Consider the following 15,367-nt stretch of genomic DNA (forward strand, 5'->3'; position numbering starts at 1 on the left):
TTTCATATATTTTACATTTAATATTAACTGAAAGTACACCAAATACACTTTATATACTGTAAATAAATTATCAAAAAGTACAGTAAATATATATTACATACTGTACATAAAATATCAAAAAGTACACCAAATATGTGTTATATATACTGTAAATAAAGTATCAAATACTACAGTAATTATATTTAATATACTGTACATTAAATATCAAAAATTACACCAAACGTATATTATATACTGTAAATAAAATATCAAAAAGGACAGTAACTATATACTACACACCCTATGTAAAATATCAAAAACTTCACCAAATATATATTATATAATTTATATAAAATATCAAAAGGACACCAAATATATCTTATATACTGTACATAAAATATCAGAAAGTACAGTAAATATATTTCATATATTGTACATATAATATTAACTAAAAGTACACCAAATACATTTTATATACTGTAAATAAAATATCAAAAAGTACAGTAAATATATATGACATACTGTACATAAAATATCAAAAAGTACACCAAATATGTGTTATATATACTGTAAATAGACTATCAAAAACTGCAGTAACTATATTTAATATACTGTACATAAAATATCAAAAATTACACCAAATGTATATTATATACTGTAAATAAAATATCAAAAAGGACAGTAAGTATATACTACACACCCTATGTAAAATATCAAAAACTTCACCAAATATATATTATATAATTTATATAAAATATCAAAAGGACACCAAATATATCTTATATACTGTATATAAGATATCAGAAAGTACAGTAAATATATTTCATATATTGTACATATAATATTAACTAAAAGTACACCAAATACATTTTATATACTGTAAATAATATATCAAATAGTACAGTAAATATATATGACATACTGTACATAAAATATCAAAAAGTACACCAAATATGTGTTATATATACTGTAAATAGACTATGAAAAACTACAGTAATTATATTTAATATACTGTACATAAAATATCAAAAATTACACCAAATGTATATTATATACTGTAAATAAAATATTAAAAAGGACAGTCAATATAGATGACACACCCTATGTAAAATATCAAAAACAACACCAAATATGTATTATATAATTTACATAAAATATCAAAAGGACACGAAATATATCTTATATACTGTACATAAAATATCAAAAATACAGTATATATATTTCATATATTGTACATATAATATTAACCGAAAGTACACCAAATACACTTTATATACTGTAAATAAATTATCAAAAAGTACAGTAAATATATATTACATACTGTACATAAAATATCAAAAAGTACACCAAATATGTGTTATATATACTGAAAATAAAGTATCAAATACTACAGTAATTATATTTAATATACTGTACATAAAATATCAAAAATTACACCAAACGTATATTATATACTGTAAATAAAATATCAAAAAGGACAGTAACTATATACTACACACCCTATGTAAAATATCAAAAACTTCACCAAATATATATTATATAATTTACATAAAATATCAAATGGACACCAAATATATCTTATATACTGTACCTAAAATATCAAAAAGTACAGTAAATATATTTCATATATTGTACATATAATATTAACTGAAAGTACACCAAATACACTTTATATACTGTAAATAAATTATCAAAAAGTACAGTAAATATATATTACATACTGTACATAAAATATCAAAAAGTACACCAAATATGTGTTATATATACTGTAAATAAAGTATCAAATACTACAGTAGTTATATTTAATATACTGTACATTAAATATCAAAAATTACACCAAACGTATATTATATACTGTAAATAAAATATCAAAAAGGACAGTAACTATATAGTACACACCCTATGTAAAATATCAAAAACTTCACCAAATATATATTATATAATTTACATAAAATATCAAAAGGACACGAAATATATCTTATATACTGTACATAAAATATCAAAAAGTACAGTAAATATATTTCATATATTGTACATATAATATTAACTGAAAGTACACCAAATACACTTTATATACTGTAAATAAATTATCAAAAAGTACAGTAAATATATATGACATACTGTACATAAAATATCAAAAAGTACACCAAATATGTGTTATATATACTGTAAATAAAGTATCAAATACTACAGTAATTATATTTAATATACTGTACATTAAATATCAAAAATTACACCAAACGTATATTATATACTGTAAATAAAATATCAAAAAGGACAGTAACTATATACTACACACCCTATGTAAAATATCAAAAACTTCACCAAATGTATATTATATAATTTATATAAAATATCAAAAGGACACCAAATATATCTTATATACTGTACATAAAATATCAAAAAGTACAGTAAATGTATTTCATATATTGTATATATAATATTAACTAAAAGTACACCAAATACATTTTATATACTGTAAATAAAATATCAAAAAGTACAGTAAATATATATGACATACTGTACATAAAATATCAAAAAGTACACCAAATATGTGTTGTATATACTGTAAATAGACTATCAAAAACTGCAGTAATTATATTTAATATACTGTACATAAAATATCAAAAATTACACCAAATGTATATTATATACTGTAAATAAAATATCAAAAAGGACAGTAAGTATATACTACACACCCTATGTAAAATATCAAAAACTTCACAAAATATATATTATATAATTTATATAAAATATCAAAAGGACACCAAATATATCTTATATACTGTATATAAAATATCAGAAAGTACAGTAAATATATTTCATATATTGTACATATAATATTAACTAAAAGTACACCAAATACATTTTATATACTGTAAATAAAATATCAAATAGTACAGTAAATATATATGACATACTGTACATAAAATATCAAAAAGTACACCAAATATGTGTTATATATACTGTAAATAGACTATAAAAAACTACAGTAATTATATTTAATATACTGTACATTAAATATCAAAAATTACACCAAACGTATATTATATACTGTAAATAAAATATCAAAAAGGACAGTCAATATAGATGACACACTCTATGTAAAATATCAAAAACAACACCAAATATGTATTATATAATTTACATAAAATATCAAAAGGACACGAAATATATCTTATATACTGTACATAAAATATCAAAAATACAGTATATATATTTCATATATTGTACATATAATATTAACCGAAAGTACACCAAATACACTTTATATACTGTAAATAAATTATCAAAAAGTACAGTAAATATATATTACATACTGTACATAAAATATCAAAAAGTACACCAAATATGTGTTATATATACTGTAAATAAAGTATCAAATACTACAGTAATTATATTTAATATACTGTACATAAAATATCAAAAATTACACCAAACGTATATTATATACTGTAAATAAAATATCAAAAAGGACAGTAACTATATACTACACACCCTATGTAAAATATCAAAAACTTCACCAAATATATATTATATAATTTACATAAAATATCAAAAGGACACCAAATATATCTTATATACTGTACATAAAATATCACAAAGTACAGTAAAAATATTTCATATATTTTACATATAATATTAACTGAAAGTACACCAAATACACTTTATATACTGTAAATAAATTATCAAAAAGTACAGTAAATATATATTACATACTGTACATAAAATATCAAAAAGTACACCAAATATGTGTTATATATACTGTAAATAAAGTATCAAATACTACAGTAATTATATTTAATATACTGTACATTAAATATCAAAAATTACACCAAACGTATATTATATACTGTAAATAAAATATCAAAAAGGACAGTAACTATATACTACACACCCTATGTAAAATATCAAAAACTTCACCAAATATATATTATATAATTTATATAAAATATCAAAAGGACACCAAATATATCTTATATACTGTATATAAAATATCAGAAGTACAGTAAATATATTTCATATATTGTACATATAATATTAACTAAAAGTACACCAAATACATTTTATATACTGTAAATAAAATATCAAATAGTACAGTAAATATATATGACATACTGTACATAAAATATCAAAAAGTACACCAAATATGTGTTATATATACTGTAAATAGACTATGAAAAACTACAGTAATTATATTTAATATACTGTCCATAAAATATCAAAAATTACACCAAATGTATATTATATACTGTAAATAAAATATTAAAAAGGACAGTCAATATAGATGACACACCCTATGTAAAATATCAAAAACAACACCAAATATGTATTATATAATTTACATAAAATATCAAAAGGACACGAAATATATCTTATATACTGTACATAAAATATCAAAAATACAGTATATATATTTCATATATTGTACATATAATATTAACCGAAAGTACACCAAATACACTTTATATACTGTAAATAAATTATCAAAAAGTACAGTAAATATATATTACATACTGTACATAAAATATCAAAAAGTACACCAAATATGTGTTATATATACTGTAAATAAAGTATCAAATACTACAGTAATTATATTTAATATACTGTACATAAAATATCAAAAATTACACCAAACGTATATTATATACTGTAAATAAAATATCAAAAAGGACAGTAACTATGTACTACACACCCTATGTAAAATATCAAAAACTTCACCAAATATATATTATATAATTTACATAAAATATCAAAAGGACACCAAATATATCTTATATACTGTACATAAAATATCACAAAATACAGTAAATATATTTCATATATTTTACATATAATATTAACTGAAAGTACATCAAATACACTTTATATACTGTAAATAAATTATCAAAAAGTACAGTAAATATATATTACATACTGTACATAAAATATCAAAAAGTACACCAAATATGTGTTATATATACTGTAAATAAAGTATCAAATACTACAGTAATTATATTTAATATACTGTACATTAAATATCAAAAATTACACCAAACGTATATTATATACTGTAAATAAAATATCAAAAAGGACAGTAACAATATACTACACACCCTATGTAAAATATCAAAAACTTCACCAAATATATATTATATAATTTATATAAAATATCAAAAGGGCACCAAATATATCTTATATACTGTATATAAAATATCAGAAAGTACAGTAAATATATTTCATATATTGTACATATAATATTAACTGAAAGTACACCAAATACATTTTATATACTGTAAATAAAATATCAAATAGTACAGTAAATATATATGACATACTGTACATAAAATATCAAAAAGTACACCAAATATGTGTTATATATACTGTAAATAGACTATGAAAAACTACAGTAATTATATTTAATATACTGTACATAAAATATCAAAAATTACACCAAATGTATATTATATACTGTAAATAAAATATTAAAAAGGACAGTCAATATAGATGACACACTCTATGTAAAATATCAAAAACAACACCAAATATGTATTATATAATTTACATAAAATATCAAAAGGACACGAAATATATCTTATATACTGTACATAAAATATCAAAAATACAGTATATATATTTCATAGATTGTACATATAATATTAACCGAAAGTACACCAAATACACTTTATATACTGTAAATAAATTATCAAAAAGTACAGTAAATATATATTACATACTGTACATAAAATATCAAAAAGTACACCAAATATGTGTTATATATACTGTAAATAAAGTATCAAATACTACAGTAATTATATTTAATATACTGTACATAAAATATCAAAAATTACACCAAACGTATATTATATACTGTAAATAAAATATCAAAAAGGACAGTAACTATATACTACACACCCTATGTAAAATATCAAAAACTTCACCAAATATATATTATATAATTTACATAAAATATCAAAAGGACACCAAATATATCTTATATACTGTACATAAAATATCACAAAGTACAGTAAAAATATTTCATATATTTTACATATAATATTAACTGAAAGTACACCAAATACACTTTATATACTGTAAATAAATTATCAAAAAGTACAGTAAATATATATTACATACTGTACATAAAATATCAAAAAGTACACCAAATATGTGTTATATATACTGTAAATAAAGTATCAAATACTACAGTAATTATATTTAATATACTGTACATTAAATATCAAAAATTACACCAAACGTATATTATATACTGTAAATAAAATATCAAAAAGGACAGTAACTATATACTACACACCCTATGTAAAATATCAAAAACTTCACCAAATATATATTATGTAAGTTATATAAAATATCAAAAGGACACCAAATATATCTTATATACTGTACATAAAATATCAAAAAGTACAGTAAATATATTTCATATATTGTACATATAATATTAACTAAAAGTACACCAAATACATTTCATATACTGTAAATAAAATATCAAAAAGTACAGTAAATATATATGACATACTGTACATAAAATATCAAAAAGTACACCAAATATGTGTTGTATATACTGTAAATAGACTATCAAAAACTGCAGTAATTATATTTAATATACTGTACATAAAATATCAAAAATTACACCAAACGTATATTATATACTGTAAATAAAATATCAAAAAGGACAGTAAGTATATACTACACACCCTATGTAAAATATCAAAAACTTCACAAAATATATATTATATAATTTATATAAAATATCAAAAGGACACCAAATATATCTTATATACTGTATATAAAATATCAGAAAGTACAGTAAATATATTTCATATATTGTACATATAATATTAACTAAAAGTACACCAAATACATTTTATATACTGTAAATAAAATATCAAATAGTACAGTATATATATATGACATACTGTACATAAAATATCAAAAAGTAGACCAAATATGTGTTATATATACTGTAAATAGACTATAAAAAACTACAGTAATTATATTTAATATACTGTACATAAAATATCAAAAATTACACCAAATGTATATTATATACTGTAAATAAAATATTAAAAAGGACAGTCAATATAGATGACACACCCTATGTAAAATATCAAAAACAACACCAAATATGTATTATATAATTTACATAAAATATCAAAAGGACACGAAATATATCTTATACACTGTACATAAAATATCAAAAATACAGTATATATATTTCATATATTGTACATATAATATTAACCGAAAGTACACCAAATACACTTTATATACTGTAAATAAATTATCAAAAACTACAGTAAATATATATTACATACTGTACATAAAATATCAAAAAGTACACCAAATATGTGTTATATATACTGTAAATAAAGTATCAAATACTACAGTAATTATATTTAATATACTGTACATAAAATATCAAAAATTACACCAAACGTATATTATATACTGTAAATAAAATATCAAAAAGGACAGTAACTATATACTACACACCCTATGTAAAATATCAAAAACTTCACCAAATATATATTATATAATTTACATAAAATATCAAAAGGACACCAAATATATCTTATATACTGTACATAAAATATCAAAAAGTACAGTAAATATATTTCATATATTGTACATATAATATTAACTGAAAGTACACCAAATACACTTTATATACTGTAAATAAATTATCAAAAAGTACAGTAAATATATATTACATACTGTACATAAAATATCAAAAAGTACACCAAATATGTGTTATATATACTGTAAATAAAGTATCAAATACTACAGTAATTATATTTAATATACTGTACATTAAATATCAAAAATTACACCAAACGTATATTATATACTGTAAATAAAATATCAAAAAGGACAGTAACTATATACTACACACCCTATGTAAAATATCAAAAACTTCACCAAATATATATTATGTAATTTATATAAAATATCAAAAGGACACCAAATATATCTTATATACTGTACATAAAATATCACAAAGTACAGTAAAAATATTTCATATATTTTACATATAATATTAACTGAAAGTACACCAAATACACTTTATATACTGTAAATAAATTATCAAAAAGTACAGTAAATATATATTACATACTGTACATAAAATATCAAAAAGTACACCAAATATGTGTTATATATACTGTAAATAAAGTATCAAATACTACAGTAATTATATTTAATATACTGTACATTAAATATCAAAAATTACACCAAACGTATATTATATACTGTAAATAAAATATCAAAAAGGACAGTAACTATATACTACACACCCTATGTAAAATATCAAAAACTTCACCAAATATATATTATATAATTTATATAAAATATCAAAAGGACACCAAATATATCTTATATACTGTATATAAAATATCAGAAAGTACAGTAAATATATTTCATATATTGTACATATAATATTAACTAAAAGTACACCAAATACATTTTATATACTGTAAATAAAATATCAAATAGTACAGTAAATATATATGACATACTGTACATAAAATATCAAAAAGTACACCAAATATGTGTTATATATACTGTAAATAGACTATGAAAAACTACAGTAATTATATTTAATATACTGTCCATAAAATATCAAAAATTACACCAAATGTATATTATATACTGTAAATAAAATATTAAAAAGGACAGTCAATATAGATGACACACCCTATGTAAAATATCAAAAACAACACCAAATATGTATTATATAATTTACATAAAATATCAAAAGGACACGAAATATATCTTATATACTGTACATAAAATATCAAAAATACAGTATATATATTTCATATATTGTACATATAATATTAACCGAAAGTACACCAAATACACTTTATATACTGTAAATAAATTATCAAAAAGTACAGTAAATATATATTACATACTGTACATAAAATATCAAAAGTACACCAAATATGTGTTATATATACTGTAAATAAAGTATCAAATACTACAGTAATTATATTTAATATACTGTACATAAAATATCAAAAATCACACCAAACGTATATTATATACTGTAAATAAAATATCAAAAAGGACAGTAACTATATACTACACACCCTATGTAAAATATCAAAAACTTCACCAAATATATATTATATAATTTACATAAAATATCAAAAGGACACCAAATATATCTTATATACTGTACATAAAATATCACAAAGTACAGTAAATATATTTCATATATTTTACATATAATATTAACTGAAAGTACATCAAATACACTTTATATACTGTAAATAAATTATCAAAAACTACAGTAAATATATATTACATACTGTACATAAAATATCAAAAAGTACACCAAATATGTGTTATATATACTGTAAATAAAGTATCAAATACTACAGTAATTATATTTAATATACTGTACATTAAATATCAAAAATTACACCAAACGTATATTATATACTGTAAATAAAATATCAAAAAGGACAGTAACTATATACTACACACCCTATGTAAAATATCAAAAACTTCACCAAATATATATTATATAATTTATATAAAATATCAAAAGGACACCAAATATATCTTATATACTGTATATAAAATATCAGAAAGTACAGTAAATATATTTCATATATTGTACATATAATATTAACTAAAAGTACACCAAATACATTTTATATACTGTAAATAAAATATCAAATAGTACAGTAAATATATATGACATACTGTACATAAAATATCAAAAAGTACACCAAATATGTGTTATATATACTGTAAATAGACTATGAAAAACTACAGTAATTATATTTAATATACTGTACATAAAATATCAAAAATTACACCAAATGTATATTATATACTGTAAATAAAATATTAAAAAGGACAGTCAATATAGATGACACACCCTATGTAAAATATCAAAAACAACACCAAATATGTATTATATAATTTACATAAAATATCAAAAGGACACGAAATATATCTTATATACTGTACATAAAATATCAAAAATACAGTATATATATTTCATATATTGTACATATAATATTAACCGAAAGTACACCAAATACACTTTATATACTGTAAATAAATTATCAAAAAGTACAGTAAATATATATTACATACTGTACATAAAATATCAAAAAGTACACCAAATATGTGTTATATATACTGTAAATAAAGTATCAAATACTACAGTAATTATATTTAATATACTGTACATAAAATATCAAAAATTACACCAAACGTATATTACATACTGTAAATAAAATATCAAAAAGGACAGTAACTATATACTACACACCCTATGTAAAATATCAAAAACTTCACCAAATATATATTTTATAATTTACATAAAATATCAAAAGGACACGAAATATATCTTATATACTGTACCTAAAATATCAAAAAGTACAGTAAATATATTTCATATATTGTACATATAATATTAACTGAAAGTACACCAAATACACTTTATATACTGTAAATAAATTATCAAAAAGTACAGTAAATATATATTACATACTGTACATAAAATATCAAAAAGTACACCAAATATGTGTTATATATACTGTAAATAAAGTATCAAATACTACAGTAATTATATTTAATATACTGTACATTAAATATCAAAAATTACACCAAACGTATATTATATACTGTAAATAAAATATCAAAAAGGACAGTAACTATATACTACACACCCTATGTAAAATATCAAAAACTTCACCAAATATATATTATATAATTTACATAAAATATCAAAAGGACACCAAATATATCTTATATACTGTACATAAAATATCAAAAAGTACAGTAAATATATTTCATATATTGTACATATAATATTAACTGAAAGTACACCAAATACACTTTATATACTGTAAATAAATTATCAAAATGTACAGTAAATATATATGACATACTGTACAAAAAATATCAAAAAGTACACCAAATACGTGTTATATATACTGTAAATAAAGTATCAAATACTACAGTAATTATATTTAATATACTGTACATTAAATATCAAAAATTACACCAAACGTATATTATATACTGTAAATAAAATATCAAAAAGGACAGTAACTATATACTACACACCCTATGTAAAATATCAAAAACTTCACCAAATATATATTATGTAATTTATATAAAATATCAAAAGGACACCAAATATATCTTATATACTGTACATAAAATATCAAAAAGTACAGTAAATATATTTCATATATTGTACATATAATATTAACTAAAAGTACACCAAATACATTTTATATACTGTAAATAAAATATCAAAAAGTACAGTAAATATATATGACATACTGTACATAAAATATCAAAAAGTACACCAAATATGTGTTGTATATACTGCAAATAGACTATCAAAAACTGCAGTAATTATATTTAATATACTGTACATAAAATATCAAAAATTACACCAAATGTATATTATATACTGTAAATAAAATATCAAAAAGGACAGTAAGTATATAGTACACACCCTATGTAAAATATCAAAAACTTCACAAAATATATATTATATAATTTATATAAAATATCAAAAGGACACCAAATATATCTTATATACTGTATATAAAATATCAGAAAGTACAGTAAATATATTTCATATATTGTACATATAATATTAACTAAAAGTACACCAAATACATTTTATATACTGTAAATAAAATATCAAATAGTACAGTAAATATATATGACATACTGTACATAAAATATCAAAAAGTACACCAAATATGTGTTATATATACTGTAAATAGACTATGAAAAACTACAGTAATTATATTTAATATACTGTACATAAAATATCAAAAATTACACCAAATGTATATTATATACTGTAAATAAAATATTAAAAAGGACAGTCAATATAGATGACACACCCTATGTAAAATATCAAAAACAACACCAAATATGTATTATATAATTTACATAAAATATCAAAAGGACACGAAATATATCTTATATACTGTACATAAAATATCAAAAATACAGTATATATATTTCATATATTGTACATATAATATTAACCGAAAGTACACCAAATACACTTTATATACTGTAAATAAATTATCAAAAAGTACAGTAAATATATATTACATACTGTACATAAAATATCAAAAAGTACACCAAATATGTGTTATATATACTGTAAATAAAGTATCAAATACTACAGTAATTATATTTAATATACTGTACATAAAATATCAAAAATTACACCAAACGTATATTATATACTGTAAATAAAATATCAAAAAGGACAGTAACTATATACTACACACCCTATGTAAAATATCAAAAACTTCACCAAATATATATTATATAATTTACATAAAATATCAAAAGGACACCAAATATATCTTATATACTGTACATAAAATATCACAAAGTACAGTAAATATATTTCATATATTTTACATTTAATATTAACTGAAAGTACACCAAATACACTTTATATACTGTAAATAAATTATCAAAAAGTACAGTAAATATATATTACATACTGTACATAAAATATCAAAAAGTACACCAAATATGTGTTATATATACTGTAAATAAAGTATCAAATACTACAGTAATTATATTTAATATACTGTACATTAAATATCAAAAATTACACCAAACGTATATTATATACTGTAAATAAAATATCAAAAAGGACAGTAACTATATACTACACACCCTATGTAAAATATCAAAAACTTCACCAAATATATATTATATAATTTATATAAAATATCAAAAGGACACCAAATATATCTTATATACTGTACATAAAATATCAGAAAGTACAGTAAATATATTTCATATATTGTACATATAATATTAACTAAAAGTACACCAAATACATTTTATATACTGTAAATAAAATATCAAAAAGTACAGTAAATATATATGACATACTGTACATAAAATATCAAAAAGTACACCAAATATGTGTTATATATACTGTAAATAGACTATCAAAAACTGCAGTAACTATATTTAATATACTGTACATAAAATATCAAAAATTACACCAAATGTATATTATATACTGTAAATAAAATATCAAAAAGGACAGTAAGTATATACTACACACCCTATGTAAAATATCAAAAACTTCACCAAATATATATTATATAATTTATATAAAATATCAAAAGGACACCAAATATATCTTATATACTGTATATAAGATATCAGAAAGTACAGTAAATATATTTCATATATTGTACATATAATATTAACTAAAAGTACACCAAATACATTTTATATACTGTAAATAATATATCAAATAGTACAGTAAATATATATGACATACTGTACATAAAATATCAAAAAGTACACCAAATATGTGTTATATATACTGTAAATAGACTATGAAAAACTACAGTAATTATATTTAATATACTGTACATAAAATATCAAAAATTACACCAAATGTATATTATATACTGTAAATAAAATATTAAAAAGGACAGTCAATATAGATGACACACCCTATGTAAAATATCAAAAACAACACCAAATATGTATTATATAATTTACATAAAATATCAAAAGGACACGAAATATATCTTATATACTGTACATAAAATATCAAAAATACAGTATATATATTTCATATATTGTACATATAATATTAACCGAAAGTACACCAAATACACTTTATATACTGTAAATAAATTATCAAAAAGTACAGTAAATATATATTACATACTGTACATAAAATATCAAAAAGTACACCAAATATGTGTTATATATACTGAAAATAAAGTATCAAATACTACAGTAATTATATTTAATATACTGTACATAAAATATCAAAAATTACACCAAACGTATATTATATACTGTAAATAAAATATCAAAAAGGACAGTAACTATATACTACACACCCTATGTAAAATATCAAAAACTTCACCAAATATATATTATATAATTTACATAAAATATCAAAAGGACACCAAATATATCTTATATACTGTACCTAAAATATCAAAAAGTACAGTAAATATATTTCATATATTGTACATATAATATTAACTGAAAGTACACCAAATACACTTTATATACTGTAAATAAATTATCAAAAAGTACAGTAAATATATATTACATACTGTACATAAAATATCAAAAAGTACACCAAATATGTGTTATATATACTGTAAATAAAGTATCAAATACTACAGTAGTTATATTTAATATACTGTACATTAAATATCAAAAATTACACCAAACGTATATTATATACTGTAAATAAAATATCAAAAAGGACAGTAACTATATAGTACACACCCTATGTAAAATATCAAAAACTTCACCAAATATATATTATATAATTTACATAAAATATCAAAAGGACACGAAATATATCTTATATACTGTACATAAAATATCAAAAAGTACAGTAAATATATTTCATATATTGTACATATAATATTAACTGAAAGTACACCAAATACACTTTATATACTGTAAATAAATTATCAAAAAGTACAGTAAATATATATGACATACTGTACATAAAATATCAAAAAGTACACCAAATATGTGTTATATATACTGTAAATAAAGTATCAAATACTACAGTAATTATATTTAATATACTGTACATTAAATATCAAAAATTACACCAAACGTATATTATATACTGTAAATAAAATATCAAAAAGGACAGTAACTATATACTACACACCCTATGTAAAATATCAAAAACTTCACCAAATGTATATTATATAATTTATATAAAATATCAAAAGGACACCAAATATATCTTATATACTGTACATAAAATATCAAAAAGTACAGTAAATGTATTTCATATATTGTATATATAATATTAACTAAAAGTACACCAAATACATTTTATATACTGTAAATAAAATATCAAAAAGTACAGTAAATATATATGACATACTGTACATAAAATATCAAAAAGTACACCAAATATGTGTTGTATATACTGTAAATAGACTATCAAAAACTGCAGTAATTATATTTAATATACTGTACATAAAATATCAAAAATTACACCAAATGTATATTATATACTGTAAATAAAATATCAAAAAGGACAGTAAGTATATACTACACACCCTATGTAAAATATCAAAAACTTCACAAAATATATATTATATAATTTATATAAAATATCAAAAGGACACCAAATATATCTTATATACTGTATATAAAATATCAGAAAGTACAGTAAATATATTTCATATATTGTACATATAATATTAACTAAAAGTACACCAAATACATTTTATATACTGTAAATAAAATATCAAATAGTACAGTAAATATATATGACATACTGTACATAAAATATCAAAAAGTACACCAAATATGTGTTATATATACTGTAAATAGACTATAAAAAACTACAGTAATT

Source organism: Pan troglodytes, chromosome 17 (assembly GCF_028858775.2).
Source record: "Pan troglodytes isolate AG18354 chromosome 17, NHGRI_mPanTro3-v2.0_pri, whole genome shotgun sequence".
Lineage (NCBI taxonomy): Eukaryota > Metazoa > Chordata > Mammalia > Primates > Hominidae > Pan > Pan troglodytes.